The sequence below is a fragment of the Cnephaeus nilssonii genome (assembly GCF_951640355.1).
Source record: "Cnephaeus nilssonii genome assembly, chromosome: 3".
Lineage (NCBI taxonomy): Eukaryota > Metazoa > Chordata > Mammalia > Chiroptera > Vespertilionidae > Cnephaeus > Cnephaeus nilssonii.
Window position 1 is genome coordinate 48,188,742 of NC_137074.1, and position 17,485 is coordinate 48,206,226.

The following is a 17,485-nucleotide window of genomic DNA, read 5'->3' on the forward strand; positions in this document are numbered from 1 at the left end:
TAAGAGAGTCAAATTTGTCTCTCTTAATTCCACCCATCCATTCTTTCTTGTTCTCCTAGGGCACAAGGACTAATCCATCCTCTTTACTACACGTCTTCCCCCTATCTCTTTTTCAGAGTATATATTTCAATGATTTCATCTAACAGTATGGGTTCAAGTACTTCATCATCTTAATCATTCTTTCCTGTATTTGCCCACCTTAACTTTTATATTTTTGAAATACTTACTGTAATTTTAAAAAAACATTTTGTCTAGGTTGCATTGAAATACTCCTATCAATAAAGAAGAATTTTGATGCCCTATAAAGTGGGTTTGCCCATATAACTCTGGCTTATTTTTAAGTTTTAGGATTAATATCTAAGTAAAAAGAATTAATATCACTCATCTAATCTTAGTTATGACAGTCTTCTCTCCAGTTGCTGTCCTATGTCACCATACAAATTAGCCTTTAGAAATCTAAAATCTACATAATAATTCATTATGTTTTGAGATACATTTAAGAGATAAATTATAATAAATGTTCAATCTAAAATTTGAGCCCTAGTACTTTAAGTTCAGACTAATGTTTCATTAGATGAGAATTTATATATCAACAGGTCTCTCCTCTTCTGTTTAAAGAAGGGGAGTCAAAGCCTCAGAGGAGTAAGTGGCTTGCCTACAACCTCAAGTCATTGCGGCAACGAGGATTCTTTATCCAATCCAAACTTCTTTCTCTTGGACCTTTTATATCCAATTTGCCATTAATTTTAATTAGATTCAAATGTCCCTTTAGTTTGTTAATCAGTTTACCCTATATCCTTTACAGAGAATAGAACATAACAAACCATAAAATACATTTTATGTTTTATTAATGAACATGACAATCCTATATAATAAAAGGCTAATAGGCAAATCGACCAAATGGCGAATGACCGGTCACTATGACGTGCACTGACCACCAGGGGGCAGATGCTTAATGCAGGAACTGCCCCCTGGTGGTTAGTGTGTTCCCACAGCGGGAACACCGCTCAGCCAGAAGTTGGGCTCACGGCTGGTGAGCGCAGCGGTGGTGGCGGGAGCCTCTCTCACCTCCACAGCAGTGCTAAGGACCCTTCAGGGGATGTCTGCCTGCCGGCTTAGTGGGCCTAAGCCGGCAGGCAGACATCCCCCGAGGGGTCCAGGACTGTGAGAGGGCACAGGCCAGATTGAGGGATACTCGCCCCAGTGCACAATTGTCGTACACCGAGCCTCTAGTATCAATATAAGTAGAATGTTACAAGAAATAGCATATAAGGTATTAATATGGGCAAAATCCTATTATAAGAAACTAGAAGCCCGGTGCACGAAATTCGTGCACGGCGGGGGGTTGTCCCTCAGCCCAGCCTGTACCTTCTCCAATCTGGGACTCCTGGAGGGTTATCTGACTGCCCATTTTGGCCCGATCCCACCAAGATCGGGCCTAAACGGGCAGTCAGACATCCCTCTCACAATCCAGGACTGCTGGCTCCCAACTGCTTGCCTGCCTGCCTTCCTGATTGCCCCTAACCGCTTCTGCCTGCCAGCCTGATCACCCCCTAACCACTCCGCTGCCAGCCTGGTTGATGCTTAACTGCTCCCCTGCCAGCCTGTTTGCCCCCAACTTCCCTCCTCTGCCAGCCTGGTCACCCCTAACTGCCCTCTCCTGCAGGGTTGATCACCTCCAACTGCCCTCCCTTGCAAGCCTGGTCCCTCTCAACTGCCCTCCCTTGCAGGCCTGGTCCCTCTCAACTGCCCTCCCTTGCAGGCCGGGTGCCTCCCAACTGCCCTCTCCTACTGGCCATCTTGTGGTAGCCATCTTGTGTCCACATGGGGGCAGGATCTTTGACCACATGGGGCAGCTATATTGTGTGTTGCAGTGATGATCAATCTGTATATTACTCTTTTATTAGATAGGATAGAGGCCTGGTGCATGGGTGGGGGCCAGCTGGTTTGCCCTGAAGGGTGTCACAGATAAGGGTAGGGGTTCCCTTGGGGTGTGGGGTGGCCTGAGCGAGGGGCCTGTGGTGGTTTTCAGGCCGGCCACGCCTCCTGGAAACCCAAGGGGAGGCCCTGGTATCTGGAATTTATTTTCCTTCTAAAATTGAAACTTTGTAGCCTGGGGCGGCAGCCATTTCTGGGGCGGCAGCCATTTCTGTGGCAGTTAATTCACCTTCTACAATTGAAACTTTGTAGCCTTAAGTGGGTGAGCCCCGCCAGGGTGTGCGGAAAGCTTTGCTCCCCCTGTTGCCGCCGGCAACCCTGGCCTGCTCTCTCAAGCTCCATTCTGCCGCCATTTGTTTGAATTTGTTTACCTTCTATAATTGAAACTTTGTAGCTTGAGTGGAGGCTTAGGCCTGCAATGGCTATGGAAAGCTTGGCTTGCTCTGTTACCTAGGAAACCTTGCTCTCTGTGGCTGTAGCCATCTTGGATTGGGGTTAATTTGCATACTTGCCCTGATTGGCTGGTGGGCGTGGCTTGGATGGTGGGTGTGGCTTATGTAGCAGAGTGATGGTTAATTTGCACATTACCATTTTATTAGAGAGGATAGCATATGTCCCAATAACACATATAGAAAATGTCAATTCATGCCCATGTCAAGAAAATCTGCCTTTGAAAGGGCACTTTAATGATTAGTCCTATATACTGAATTATGTTTATGGATGCTAGTTATCTAGACTGTTATTTTTTAATATGTCTTTATTGATTTTTAGAGAGACAGGGGAAGGGAGAGGGATAGAGAGATAGAGACATCAATAAGAGAGAAACATCATTGATCCACTGCCTCCTGCACATCCCCTACTGGGGATTGAGCCTGCAACCCCGGCATGTGTCCTGACAGGGAATTGAACCTCAGATCTCTTGGTTCCTGGGTCAATGCTCAACCACTGAGCCATACCAGCCTGGCACTAGTTACCTAGTTTAGAACTAGTTTACTAGTTACTACTTATTTTTCTTACTGCACACCAGGAACTTCTCCTTTAGTTAATTGGGCTGCCTAATCAACATATCAAAGCTTAGTGGCTTAAATAATAATCTTTTTATTTTTCTCTGCTGGTCCGAAATTTGGGCATCCTCACTGAGGTAGTTTATCTCTTCCACATGGTGGCAGATAGGTCCTCCTTCAGTTCCATTCAGCTAGGCGCTCAACTCAGTTGGAATGTTCAAGATTGCCTCACTTACCTGCCTGGCTTCTCAACTGGGATAACCTGAATGGCTGGGGGTGGCGGGGGTGACTGGGCCTCCCTTTCTTCTTAAAGTGTAAGCTGGGCTTTCATATACATCTAAGGCCTCAGTTCTTTCCCATGTAGCCTCTCTCTCAATTCACATGTGCAACCTCAACATCTTATATTGTGTCTGGGTTCCCCCTGAGCAAAAGAAGACCTAACAATTCTTAAGACCTGGGCTCGGAAGTCTCAAAGGGTCAATTCCACTAAATTCTATTGGTCAATGAGAGTAGCAACTCCAACTCAGATTCAAAGTGTGAGGAAATAGAATCTATCTTTTAATGGGAGGTATAGTTTATGTGAACAGGGATGGAAACCCCATACAGCAAATCTTTTTTTGTGTGTTTTCCATGATTCTGCCACCAAGATAAAAATATTCTAAAAAAGCTCAACCACCTACATCAAAACTAATAAACACACAAAGAAAATAGTAGACCCAGATACAGGACTAGGGTGTTAGATAGGTGGTTTCTCTTTTTTTATCCTTAAAGGGTAGTTTCAAATCAAATTGTAACTTTCCCACATTACTAAAAGCTGCACTTTATCTCTTTGATGAAATAATGTATAATGATAAACCACTAAGAATTCAATTACTCTTTTAAATTAATTTCTGTTTTATTAATTTCAGTAGAATCTCAGTACATTTATAACTATGGAATATATGCTTGCCATATATTATTTATTCACTTTTTTTGGCAATTCTTCGATTGTATGGATTCTGGCAACCTTGCGATAGGAGTTCAGGTCATCAAGATTGAAAAACTTTAATTCCAGGGAAATAAAAGCACTGATATTTAGTTGGTAACTTATTACATAAAGTTAAGATATACCCCTATCAAGGAACTTCATATTAGAAATTTGATTTCTATCAATATGTCCAATTAATTTAACCAAATTAAAAGAGTTTATTTGAACCCTTACATGCACTTTAAGAAACAATTGTGGCCTTGGTGCATCTTGAAAAAGTATGAAAAGTTTTCCAAATATAAAACTTTAATTCTCAATTTTAAAAAATTATTTCAATACATCCTAAAAGATTTGGTGCAACACCCACCAGTTTTAGAACCTTTAAAATGCAAGACATTTCATGAACATTTCACTACATAATTATATCATACTCTACTTGATGAATTTCTAATTTGTTAAATAAAAAGTAGTTTCTTATTCTTTAAAACGTTTTATTACTAATGAGATTTATTTTTTTGAGGTTTCAAGGCATACAATAATATTTTCTAAATATAGTCATTTGTAACTTAATCACCATATATATATATATATATTATATACACATGTTTATAGACATACACATTCACACATAAGACCAAAATTTTAGCAGTAGTTACTTTGGGTCCTTTTTGGTAAATTATGATTTATTATAATTTTGTCCTTTTTTTCTATATGCTTTTAAAAATTCTTTATGATTAAGATGAACATATAAAAGTATACAATAGAATATTGCTCTTCTTAGAGTTTATTCATCAAGATCATATTACAATGAAATTCTTTGAAGACCTCACACCCCAAAATCTCAATAGAATAGGACCCAAGTGAGACCTGTTTATATTCATTATTAGTTGGATTTGGTAGGCATGGTACACTGTGACCATGGAAAATAGAAGTATAGAATATTATGATAATCATAATGCTGCATCTCCACTCTAAACCTATATACCTATAATATTGAGCCTGCTAGTTATTTCTACATAAACATGGTTTAGACAAAGAAGTTCTTTCATTCTGACACTGTTTCAGCTCTGACATGCCTGGATTGTAGCTAAGGTGAGCTGGTGCCTTTTCCTTCTCTTGGTTAGTTCTTTATCAAATTTTCTTCTCAACCGGGCGCTGGTATCTGCATCCTATAATCAGTTCTGCTCCATCCTTCAGCTGCCAGCTCTCCTTGGCAACTTGCAAACCATTTCCACTTCTCAGGAAAACTTCTTGAATTTCAGTCACAATTTCAACTTGGAAGCTTTAATCCTGCACCACCATGGGTTATACTCTTTACTTCCTCTAATTACCTATAAATGGATCCTTCAGAGTGTAGCTTTTTTTGTGTTAGAATAAATTTCACATCCAATATTTGTATCTCTTTTTTATCATCCGTACTAAATGGTGAGCTTTTAATAATAATAAGGTTACCAAACATGCTTTAATCATCTGTCTGATTTATCATGCCCAGCTGTGCTTTGCACAAAGAAGTTACTCAGCATATATTTGGCTGAATAAATGGATAAATAATGTAGCTATGTATCAAAGATTAGATGATCCACCCTAGAAAAAAATGAGCTTCTTGCTCAATCACAATGTATTTTTAGTAAGCTTCGGTGGCTAAAGGAAGGTAATTATTAAAATCAGTTTTAGGACGGCAGTGGTATAGGGTACTTTCTGATTTAGGAAAGAAAATCATGATTTCATATTTGAGTCTTAGAAAAGTCACTTACCCTTTCCAGAACTTTTTCCATATCTCTAAAAAGAAAATGATCAAGCCAATCTTCATGACCTCTTGCAGAGGGGATAGTCTTAAATTCCATTTTTAGGTTCCCTTCAGGCTTGACCTAAAATGAACCTGAACATATGGATCATCTCTGAAATCAAATGAGCTTTAGAACCAGGAGCTGGAAATTGGATCTAAAGAGATCCCAGTGGCTCTGTACACTTGAGTCTATGTCAGAACGAAGTTATCTTCTACAGCAGTTGAACTCAAATTAACTTCTTTTAAAATGATCTCCTTACATTCACTCTACTGATGAAATTATCTTTTTCAATAATTCTCTGTTAAAATGAACATTTCTGTAGTACTCTGTCTTGTGAAACACTGTGTTTTAAAAAGTGTGCAAAATAATGTATAAATTAAATTCATTTTCTAATAAAACTGCATTGTAACTTCTGAGATTAAATAATTTCATTACTGATAGTTAATATTTTTGAGGTCAAAGTTTCTTTGATAGCTGGCCTCACTGTTAAATACCTACATCTTTTAAAACAAAGAGGCAAATATATTAAATGTTTTCCTTTGGAGTGATTTCTAAGAGGAAAAAATTACTGGGAAATAAATCCTAATTAAACTCTTTAAACTTGAATATTAAAAATTTCTGATCTCTTTAAAGTAGAAGACATTAGACTATCTATTATAACTCCAACCCAATCTTTTCTATAATACTGAAATCAAAACTTCCATTTGCAGAATTCAGGCAGTATCTGTAGTATTCTTATAATTAACCACTTTTGTCATTTGACTATAAATTAATTAGATTAAGTTGAAAACTTTTTTTCACATCTATGGTTTTACATTAGAGCATCAAAATTATTTACATGTAATCACTGTATTCAATTATGACTAGTAATACTAATCTTGTGAGAAAACAGAATGCAAGGTTAGAATTCATTTGAAGGACATAATTTCAGGAAAAAATTATTTAGTGTCCCAAGTAATAATGTTTTTTATTTTTTAAATCTTCATTGTTGAAAGTATTATAGGTATCTCCTTTTTTTCCCCCTTGACCCCTCCACCGAGTTCCTCCTCCTACCCCCTGCCCCAGGCCTTCACCACACTATTGTCTGTGTTCATGGGTTATTCATATAAACATACAAGTTCTTTGTATTTTAAATGCAATTAAACTGATTCTGTTACTAGGAAGAATATAATGTCAATTCACTAGTGAGTTTGCCTCTGACAGAACTTTCTTGAACAGTGGAGATAGCTACCCACATTAGAAACACTATTGGGATATATGTTATGTATCATAAAATCAACTTATTTGTTCTTTTTGGTCTCTTGTAACTAACTTCTAGACTTGCTCAAGAATGGCCCCATTTTAGCCTCATACTGTAGAGTGGTATCACTTTATAAGTGGATCCATGATTAAATAACGTGTTTGTATCAGAAAGTAAATTAATAAACTCATACTGATTTCTTCAGCAAGACATCTTAGGGAACAAAGAAAGATGTCAGCTAAAATAAACTGTGTGCTTAATGATATAATTTACATTCTGGAAAACTTCCTAATCTCATCTTGGACCAGTACCCATTAGTGCATGGCTTCGGTTGTAGGACCAGTCTTTGAGTACCTCTGCCTTAGAGGTCTTCTGCTGGCCCTTCTCTAACAATGCCCCTCCCACAGGCTGAAGATTATGAGCAACCTATGAGACATGCCTAACCAGAACCACACCCCAAATTGTAGACCCTGGGTGGTTTGGGCACACAAGAACTTGCAAAACTTTGCCCAAACAACCTAAGCTTACTTGGGCCTCCTCCCACAGTTCTTTTTCCAAAAGATGAACCACACTAGTTTGTGTCTTCTGATAGATATATGAAAAGAATCTGGTTATGTGGGCTGGAGTTTCCACCTATATATTGTCCCTCAAAGTATAGGTCAATAGAGTTAGGGATGGGATAGAGGGGAGTGGTCTGCTATTGAGGGACCAGGACCAGTTCCTTATGCATTGCCACCTTCCCAACAATTAGATCATTCTAAGCTTCTACCTGGCCTTCTAGTTCACTATAGGAGGATATTTTCCTATATGACATGTGACCTCCAGTTGTACTGTTTCCCCAGGCCCTGTAAAATGTTAGAGAAAGCTTATTTCCAGTCTATACTATCACTTTGGAAAAAACAAATCAAAGAAAATTTTAAAATATTCAGCTTTAAAAAATATTCAATCCCCACTCTTCTAATAGTTTTTGCTTAATTTTTTTGAAATTTTTAAAATGCAAAAAATAGTATAGTACTAGGGAAGTGGTCAGCAAACTCATTAGTCAACAGAGCGACAAACCGCGGCTCACGAGCCGCATGCCGACCACTGTACTAGTGTTTTTAAAATTTGTGTGTGTGTGTGTGTGTGTGTGTGTGTGTGTGTGTCTTTATTGATTTTTTTAGAGAAAGAGGAAGGGAGAGAGAGACATTGATCAGCTGCCTCTTGCATGCCCCCCACTGGGGACTGAGCCCACAACCCAAGCATGTGCCCCACCTGCGCCCTCTTGGTGAATGGGTCAATGCTCAATCACCAAGCCACACAGGCTGGGCAGTACTAGGTGTTTTTTGTTTTCTTTAATAAGTCTTTATTTCTTAAAGGAAATTCTATTTTCTCATGCTATTCTATTTATCAGAAAGTTCCTTTTCCTCTGTTATTCCCTAGGGAATTTTATGCATCCTTCAAATAGTTTTCCACCAATACTCACCTTCTCTTCACCTCTCATACCTTTTACTCTCCCAACTTAGTAATAATTATCTTTTATCTCCAGAGCTGGCCACATTCCCCAGAATTCTGATTGCTTCCTTTAGTTTCATTCTCTGTTTTAGAGGACACTATTTAAATTTCTATTTATTTTTTTAATTTAAAATTTTTATTGTCTAAAGTATTACATGAGTCTCCTTTTTCCCCATTGACCTCTCCCCAGCCGCTCACACCACCCCCCCAGGACATGCCTTCCCCCCCCCGCTACTGTCTTTGTCCACTGGTTATGCTCATATGCATGCATACAACTTTACTATTTTTTCCTTTCATCTCTATCTTGAGTATGCATATCTATTCACCTATTTAAGTACATATATTCAGATATATATATATATACATATTATCTTTAATCTCCCCCCCGCTTGGTTGCAAGTATTTTTTATGACAGTGACTATATCTAATTATCCTGTATTTTCATAGCTCCCAATACTGTCACATAGTTACTGAGCAAATAATTTATGGTATTTAAATAAATAAAAAATTACTACATAGTAATAAAATAATATATATTATCCATTTTATAGAGAGAAGAATCTTTGAGGATATTTAAGATTTTATTTATTTATTTTTAATTTAATAAATCTTTATTCAGATTATTACAATTGTTCCTCTTTTTCCCCCCCATAGCTCCCCTCCACCTGGTTCCTACCCCACCCTCTGCCTTTACCTCCCCCACACTGGTGTATGCTCATCCATAGGTGTACGCTTTTTGTTCAGTCTTTTCCTGCACCCCCACTCCCCTTTTCCCCTGAGAATTGTCAGTCCACTACCTTTCTATGCCCCTGATTCTATTATATTCACCAGTTAATATTGTTCATCAGATTTTTTATTCCCTTGGTTTTTAGATTCACTTGTTGATATATACGTATTTGTTGTTCATAATTTTTATCTTTATCTTTTTCTTCTTCTTCCTCTTCTTAAAGAATACCTTTCAGCATTTCATATAATTCTGGTTTGGTGGTGATGAACTCCTTTAGCTTTTTCTTATCTGTGAAACTCTTTATCTGACCTTCAATTCTGAATGATAGCTTTGCTGGGTAGAGTAATCTTGGTTGTAGTTTCTTGCTATTCATCGCTTTGAATATTTCTTGCCATTCCCATCTGGCCTGCATAGTTTCTGTTGAGAAATCAGCTGACAATCATATGGGTGCTCCCTTGTAGGTAACTAACTGTTTTTCTCTTGCTGCTTTTAATATTCTCTGTTTGTCTTTTGCTCTTGGCATTTTAATTATGATGTGTCTTGGTGTGGTCCTCTTTGGATTCCTTTTGTTTGGGGTTCTGTGCACTTCCTGGACTTGTAAGTCTTTTTCTTTCACCAGGTGGGGAAGTTTTCTGTCATTATTTCTTCAAATAGGTTTTCAGTATCTTGCTCTCTCTCTTCTCTGGGACCCCCATAATTCTGATGTTGGTATGCTTGAAGTTGTCCCAGAGGCTTCTTACACTATCTTCAACTTTTTGAATTCTTTTTTCCTTTTGCTTTTCCAGTTGAGTGTTTTTTGCTTCTTTGTATTCCAAATCTTTGACTTGATTCTTGCAATCCTCTAGTCTGCTTTTAGGTCTCTGTATAATATTTTTTATTTAAGTCAGTGTATGCTTAATTTCTAGTTGATCCTTTTTCATATCCTCGAGGGTCTGGCTAAATTTATCGGCCTTTTCTAGGAAATTCTTGAAAATCCTTATAACCGTGGTTTTGAACTCTATATCCAGTCTTTTGCTTTCCTCCATTTCCTTCATTTCTGGCCTGCATCTTTGTCTCTGCATTTTAGCTGCTTCCCTGAGTTGATGGAGTGGCTTTGTGTGCTAGGTGTCCTAGCAGGGCCCAGTAACTCAGCCTCCCCAGTTACCTGAGGTGGACACTCTTGGCACACCCCTTTGTGGGTTGTGTGTGCAGTCTTGTTGTAGTTAAGCCTTGATTGTTGTTGGTATCGCTGGGGGGAGTTGACCTCCAGGCCAATTGGCTGTGAGGATCAACAGTGTCTCCGCTGGGAGGGCTTTTGTGCTCAGCTTGTATGGGGCAGAGTCTCAGGGTGGAGCAGACAGCCTTGGTTTCCCATCAGTCCCACCCTAAGAGGCCCCTGTGTCTCAGTGTCCCACAGCAATGGCTGCATTCACCTCTGAGACAAGGCTGCTCTCGAGTTTCGCCTGCCGCCAGATAGTCTAGTTTCTCCCATAATGCGTCTGGTTCCCAAAATCTCACCCGGAGCTGGATTTCAGTGCAGTTGGGAGGTTTTGTTTCCCTCCCGAATTAGAAAGCTAGCTGCGAGCTTGCTGCCCGCCCTCTCCGTGCACCGCAAGTAAGCCAGCTGCATATTCAGCCGCCCGCCCTTTCCGCGCATGGGTCTCCGCACCTTCACAGCTCCTCTGAGTTTCAGTGTCCTTTTCTCTTTCCTTCTAGTTGTAGAATTCTCACTCAGCCAGCTTCCGGTGGTTCTGGACGATGTCCGCTCTGTCTTCCAGTTGCAGTTTTGAAATTGTTGTGCAAGGCAGCAGTATAGGTGTTTACCTATGCCGCCATCTTGGTTTCTCAAGACAACTGACTTTTATTATCATGTTTGTTATAGGAAGAAGAGCTATTTAATATTTTAAAGCACATTTTAATAATATAAAAGGACATAGAAGTGTCTATAAGAAGTAATAGCATTTCTTCTATACCTTCTATAAAGGTGAATGTCAAAATAAAGATTAAAAAAATAAAGCTAATAGAGAATCAATATCTTAGAACTCTGGATAGGCCTTAGAATGGGAAAATAATTTTTGATTGGCTTTGTCTTTTTTTTTTTTTTTTAAGAAAGGGTGTCTTCATTTTAAAATATATTATTTCAACATCTGATGGTTTCTTGCAGTGTTATCTTTTTTTACACTTACATTTAGCTTCCCATTTAAACCATTCAATTATTCAGTTTCCATAAAACCCCTAATAACTATTTAAATTCTTTTCTGTTCTTGGCTCTTTTCAAAATCATAAATACAGGTTTGAAAACTAAATTTGACTTCTGTACAAATAATTCCCCTCCCTGTGCCCATCCCCACTAATTGCTAAGGAACTGCAATTATGTCCATCAATATTATTTATGACAGGCTCAAATCTTATTCCCTAGAAAATGCAAAGTCTACTATAGCTTAGAAGATATTGATGCATTATAACTAGCTTCTCTTCAAGTTAAACTAAAGTGAATTAGTGAGAATAAGAGTGAAGGAAACATCTTTTAATTTTTTTAAAAAATGTGATTTTTAAGTAGCTCTATTATGCTTTCTTGTTTTTAATACCAAATAGTTAAATATCCTGTAGCTAATGTGAAAGAATTTCATGAGCAAATTAAATCAATAATATATTAATTATTTGGACTGTTTTGTTTATTAAATATTATATAGTCAATTTTTGCCATAAGTATAGGTATGCTAGTTAGGTATAAATTGGTTTTAAATTTTATGCTATATCTACAGTGTCCCTAAAATTGTTATTGTTTTCAAAATTCAGCCTTAAAATATATTACATATTTTTCTCTTGTGTGGACTCAGTTTAATTTCTAATCATTTTAGTCAATTTTTAAGCAAATGCTTTAAAATATCTATCTATCAGAACCAAAAAAATTCCCCTGAGGGAGAGAGAAATACATTACACACTCTCTCTCTTTCTGTCTCTCTTTCTCTTTCTCTCTCTCGCTCCTTTTATCTCTCTTCTGATATGCTTATGGCAATCAGTAAAAATCTATTAAAATAACATTTCATTATTATTTTAATGATTTTATAATTTTCTTTAAATATATTTTATTGATTTTTTACAGAGAGGAAGAGAGAGGGATAGAGAGTTAGAAACATCAATCAGCTGCCACCTACACACCTCCCACTGGGGATGTGCCCGCAACCCAGGTACATGCCCTTGACCAGAATCAAACCTGGGACCTTTTAGTCCGCAGGCCGATGCTCTATCCACTGAGCCAAACCGGTTAGGGCTGATTTTATAATTTTTTTGCCAAACATAACTCATTATATGCACAGTAAGGTTTGGCCTGGTCATTAAGATAAGTTTTTCAAATACTGACTATACATATTTTCAACAATAACATTTATTGTATGTTACCATGAACCAGGTGTAGCACTAAATGCTGTATCAATATGATCTTATATAATCACCTACAATATAGTTATTGCCATTTCCATAGTTTCTAGATCCACAAATTAAGGCTTAGAGAGCTATAAATAACTTCATTATATTACTCAATAATAAGTATATATGTCTACTGATTATAATCTCACAAGGCTGGTAAACATGCTACTAAAATTGGGACTAGAAATTATTGTGTAATTGCATCTTAAAATATATTCAACTGTATGTCAAAATTAAGTTAATAAGCTAATACTACAGACACTTGCTTTGGGGAATTTCTAAACATCCAAAAAGTATTTATTATTTGTGTTAGTTCATGACAAATTTTTAGATAAATTTCTCATTTAACTTGTACAAAGGACAGTTTGCAATGACAGATAAAGAATAATATGCACACATGTAATACCTTCATCAATTAAAAAAGAAAAAAAAAGAATAGAATTCTAAACCAAAAAAACTAAAAAATTCGTATTTTAATTCTACTCTAGGGGGTGGGTAGATTAAATTGTAAGCCATTTACATTGCAGCTAGTCTACAAATAACTGTTTTGTGCTGTTTTCTTAAAAACTCTCAGGAAATTTTTATACCCATAACAAAAAGTCTACCTGAGGGCTTAATTGCTTTGGAACTTTCTAATTGCTGATATAAATCACTCTTCAGTTTTAGCATCTCTTCTCTGTTACAAAATTGAATCAATCAATCTTCTCAGGACCATTTTTATAATAATTTTAACTTAGTTTTAAATTTCTCCAGAATCAATTACCTAACTCACATCTGGATTAGATGATAATAAACAAATATTATTGTCTACTTTACATCACTGAGGTGGTATAAAATAAAATGATAACCCAGAGTTACTTTAAAATAGTTGAGAGTTTTAAAATGCTATTTTTTTTACCATTTTTATTTGATAGATTAAGATATTATTTAAATTAGAATTATAATAGATTATAGCAATAATTCATTTTATATTGTTATACATTTAGAAAAATTTTAGATAAAACTAACTTCTTTGTTCTGATGAATCAAAAAAGAAAAATCGTAAGAGTTAAAAGCAATGCAAAGCAATTGTAAAGCTTCCCATTCAAAAACCTCCCTACATGATTATTAATAAAATAATTGCAAGTCATTTATTAAGCACTTATTTATCGATAAGTCAGGCTATGTTCTAGGCACTTAGATTTCAGTAGCAAGCATAACAGATAAGATTCCCTTCCTTCGTGGTTCTGTTGGAGTAAATAGACATTTACAGAGTAAATGTGTAAGTCTGATTGTATTTAGAATCACTGTACATAGGGTATATACAAGTTCAGCTTTAGTCAATTCTGCCAATGAGTTTTAGAGTAGTTATACCCCTATCAGTAGTGTATTAGAATTCCAGTTGCTCCATATTCTTGCCAGCAGTTAATATTGTCTATCTGTTTTTAGCCATTTTGATCAGTGTGGAGTAGTATTTTAATTTTCATTAACCTGACTACTATTTGAGTACCTTGGCTATTTGGATATCCTGCTGAACAGTGAATATTCAGTATTTTTACCAGGTTGTGTTGTTTTTCTTACTGACTTGTAAAATTTTATCATACATTCTGACTAGAAATTTTGTCATACAAGTTGCAAATATCCAACTCTGTGGCTTTCCTTTTCATGCTATTAATGTATTTTCATAAAGAGAAATCCTACATTTTGGTAAAGTCCAATTTTTCATTTTATGGTGAGAGCCTTATTGTATCCTACTTAATTAATCTTTACCTATTCCAGAGTAATAAGATATTCTCCTGTTTTCCTCTTTAATATGTATTGTTTTATCTTTCACATGTATATCTACAATCCATCTACAATCAGTAAGTATAAGGTACAGGTCAAATTATTTCTAGATAGATATCCAATTGGCCCAGCCTCACTTATTGGGGGTGGGGGTACCTGTCCCCCATTTCCGTGACAGTTTATGCAAAAACAGATTTGTTTAAGAATGGAAAACTTTCAGCAAGGTTGATAGGAAAATTCAGTGGAGAGGGGAAAACTGATGATGTTGGAAAGAGAAGACAGAATGTATTGGGATAGGCTACCATAGATGTGAATTGAAGTTCAAATGGAGATGTGACCTTAGCTAGAACCATAGACAGTCATTAATAATAGCAATATTAGTGATAATCATTGGTTACACATGTTATTTACTATGAACCAGGTACTTACTATTCAAAACACACATACACACACACACACACACATATCTAATCTAATAATAGACAAATATGCAAATTGACCGCACCTTCGCTACGCCCAAGCCACGCCCACCAGCCAAGCCACGCCCACCAACCAATCAGGACGAATATGCAAATTATCAAAACAAAGATGGTGGCTAATTTGCATATCGCGACAGCGTAGAAAGAAGCCAAGAGCTGCAGAAGGGAGCAAAGCTGCAGAGAAGCAAGCAAGCCGGGGGAGGGGGGGAGGAGGGGGGGAGGAGAAGGGAGGAGCGGAGGCAGGGCCGGGGGAGAAGGAAGTTGAGCAGGCGGGGCTGGGGGAGAAGGAAGTTGAGCAGGCGGGGCCGTGGGAGAAGGGGCGGGGCCGGGGGAGAAGGGAGGAGCGGAGGCGGGGCCGGGGGAGAAGGAAGTTGAGCAGGCGGGGCCGGGGGAGAAGGGGCGGGGCTGGGGGAGAAGGGAGGAGCGGAGGCGGGGCCAGGGGAGAAGGGAGGAGTGGAGGCGGGGCCGAGGGAGAAGGGAGGAGCGGAGGCGGGGCCGGGGGAGAAGGGAAGAGCAGAGGCAGGGCCGGGGGAGAAGGGAGGAGCAGAGGTGGGGCCAGGGGAGAAGGGAGGAGCAGAGGTGGGGCCAGGGGAGAAGGGAGGAGCAGAGGTGGGGCCAGGGGAGAAGGGAGGAGCGGAGGCGGGGCCGGGGGAGAAGGAAGTTGAGCAGGCGAGGCCGGGGGAGAAGGGGAGGGGCCGGGGGAGAAGGGAGGAGCGGAGGCGGGGCCAGGGGAGAAGGGAGGAGCGGAGGCGGGGCCGAGGGAGAAGGGAGGAGCAGAGGTGGGGCCAGGGGAGAAGGGAGGAGCGGAGGCGGGGCCGGGGGAGAAGGAAGTTGAGCAGGCGGGGCCGGGGGAGAAGGGTCGGGGCCGGGGGAGAAGGGAGGAGCGGAGGCGGGGCCGGGGGAGAAGGGGCGGGGCCGGGGGAGAAGGGAGGAGCGGAGGCGGGGCCAGGGGAGAAGGGAGGAGCGGAGGCGGGGCCGAGGGAGAAGGGAGGAGCGGAGGCGGGGCCGGGGGAGAAGGGAAGAGCAGAGGCGGGGCCGGGGGAGAAGGGAGGAGCAGAGGTGGGGCCAGGGGAGAAGGGAGGAGCAGAGGCGGGCGGGGGAGAAGGGAAAAACAGGCGGGCTGGCAGAGAAGGCGGGCCGGGGGAGAAGGGCGGAGCGGAGGCGGGGCCGGGGGAGAAGGGAGGAGCGGAGGCGGGGCCAGGAAAGAAGGAAGGAGAGCAGGCTGGCAGAGAAGTTACAAAAGCAGGGGTGCTGGCGGAGAACGCGGGGCGGGGGACAAGGGAGGAGAGCAGGCAGGGTGGGGTAGAGTGCAGCAGGAAACCCTATTGCAGGATTTTTCCTGCAACGGGAACGCTAGTCTATATATATAAAGCGTTAATATACAAATTTGTCCAGGATGCCTTAACAGTCACGACCAGTGCAGCTTGGAGCACGCCCCCACTCCAAGGGACACACACAGGTAGGGGTCTGTTCCCAGCGGCTGAGGCGCATGCGGCTCGAGGAGCAGGCCCCAGTGGACACACGGGAGCCTTTGCGCATGAGCTGCAGAGGAAACACCTTTTCTGACCGCTCATAGGCTAAGCTCCCTGTATGCCACTCACAGTGTTCTTGGTAACTTGGGTAATAAGAATCGAAGAAGGTGATCTAGGGTTTTTCCACCTCACTCCTGAAGGAAAAAATGAAGGTCTGCTGCTAGAGGGGCTAAGAAATGTCATATCCTTCCCTAGCTGGTTTGGCTCAGTGGATAGAACCTCAGCCTGCCGACCACAGGGTCCGGGTTTGATTCTGATCAAGGGCATGTACCTAGGTTGCAGGTTCCTCCCTGGCCGGGGCCCAGGTCAGGGCTCATGCAGGAGGCAACCAGTCGAAGTGTCCCTCTCACATTGATGTTTCTGTCTTTCCCTCTCTCTTCCACGCTGTCTAAAAATCAATGGAAAAATATCTTCAGGTGAGGATTAAAAAAAAAGAAAGAAAGAAATGTCATATCCTATGAAAGAGACATCTTGAAAATGCCTAAAGAAAGTTGTAATTTTTTTGTGGTGAAGGGACTGGAGTCCATGTTGATGAAAACCCATGGCAACTGTGGCAGCCGGCTGTGGCAGCTGCAGCGGGGTAATGGGGGCAGCACCTTCCCCTGATCAGCCCAGTCGCCTCCCGCAGAGGGAGGCCAGACTGTGACTTAGGCCCACTCCCCACAGGGAGCTAGCCTAAGCTGTCAGTAGGACATCCCCTGAGGGCTCCTGGACTGTGAGAGGAGCAGGCCAGGCTGAGGGACCCCCCCGCGCCCCCCCCCCCAGTGCATGAATTTTCATGCACCGGGCCTCTAGCATATATATAAAAAGGCTTAGCTACTGGCTGATGGCCGACTGGCTGCTAGATATGACGTGCACTGACCACCAGGGGACAGAAGCTCAATTCAGGAGCTTCTCACACTCTGGGACCCCTTGAGGGATGTCAGAAAGCTGGTTTCAGCCTGATCCCCCCAGGCCAGGCTGAGGGACCCCACCTGCCAGAGGGACCCCACTCACTCCACAGACTCCCTTTGAGCTGTGGCACTGCCCCAGCTATGGTCCGCTGGGAAGGGACTATGGGAGGTTGGCTCCAGGGCGTGTCAGGCCGGTCTCGCCCAGTCCTGCCTGACTGGCCTCTTTCTAATTAATTTCCTTTCAATGTGCAC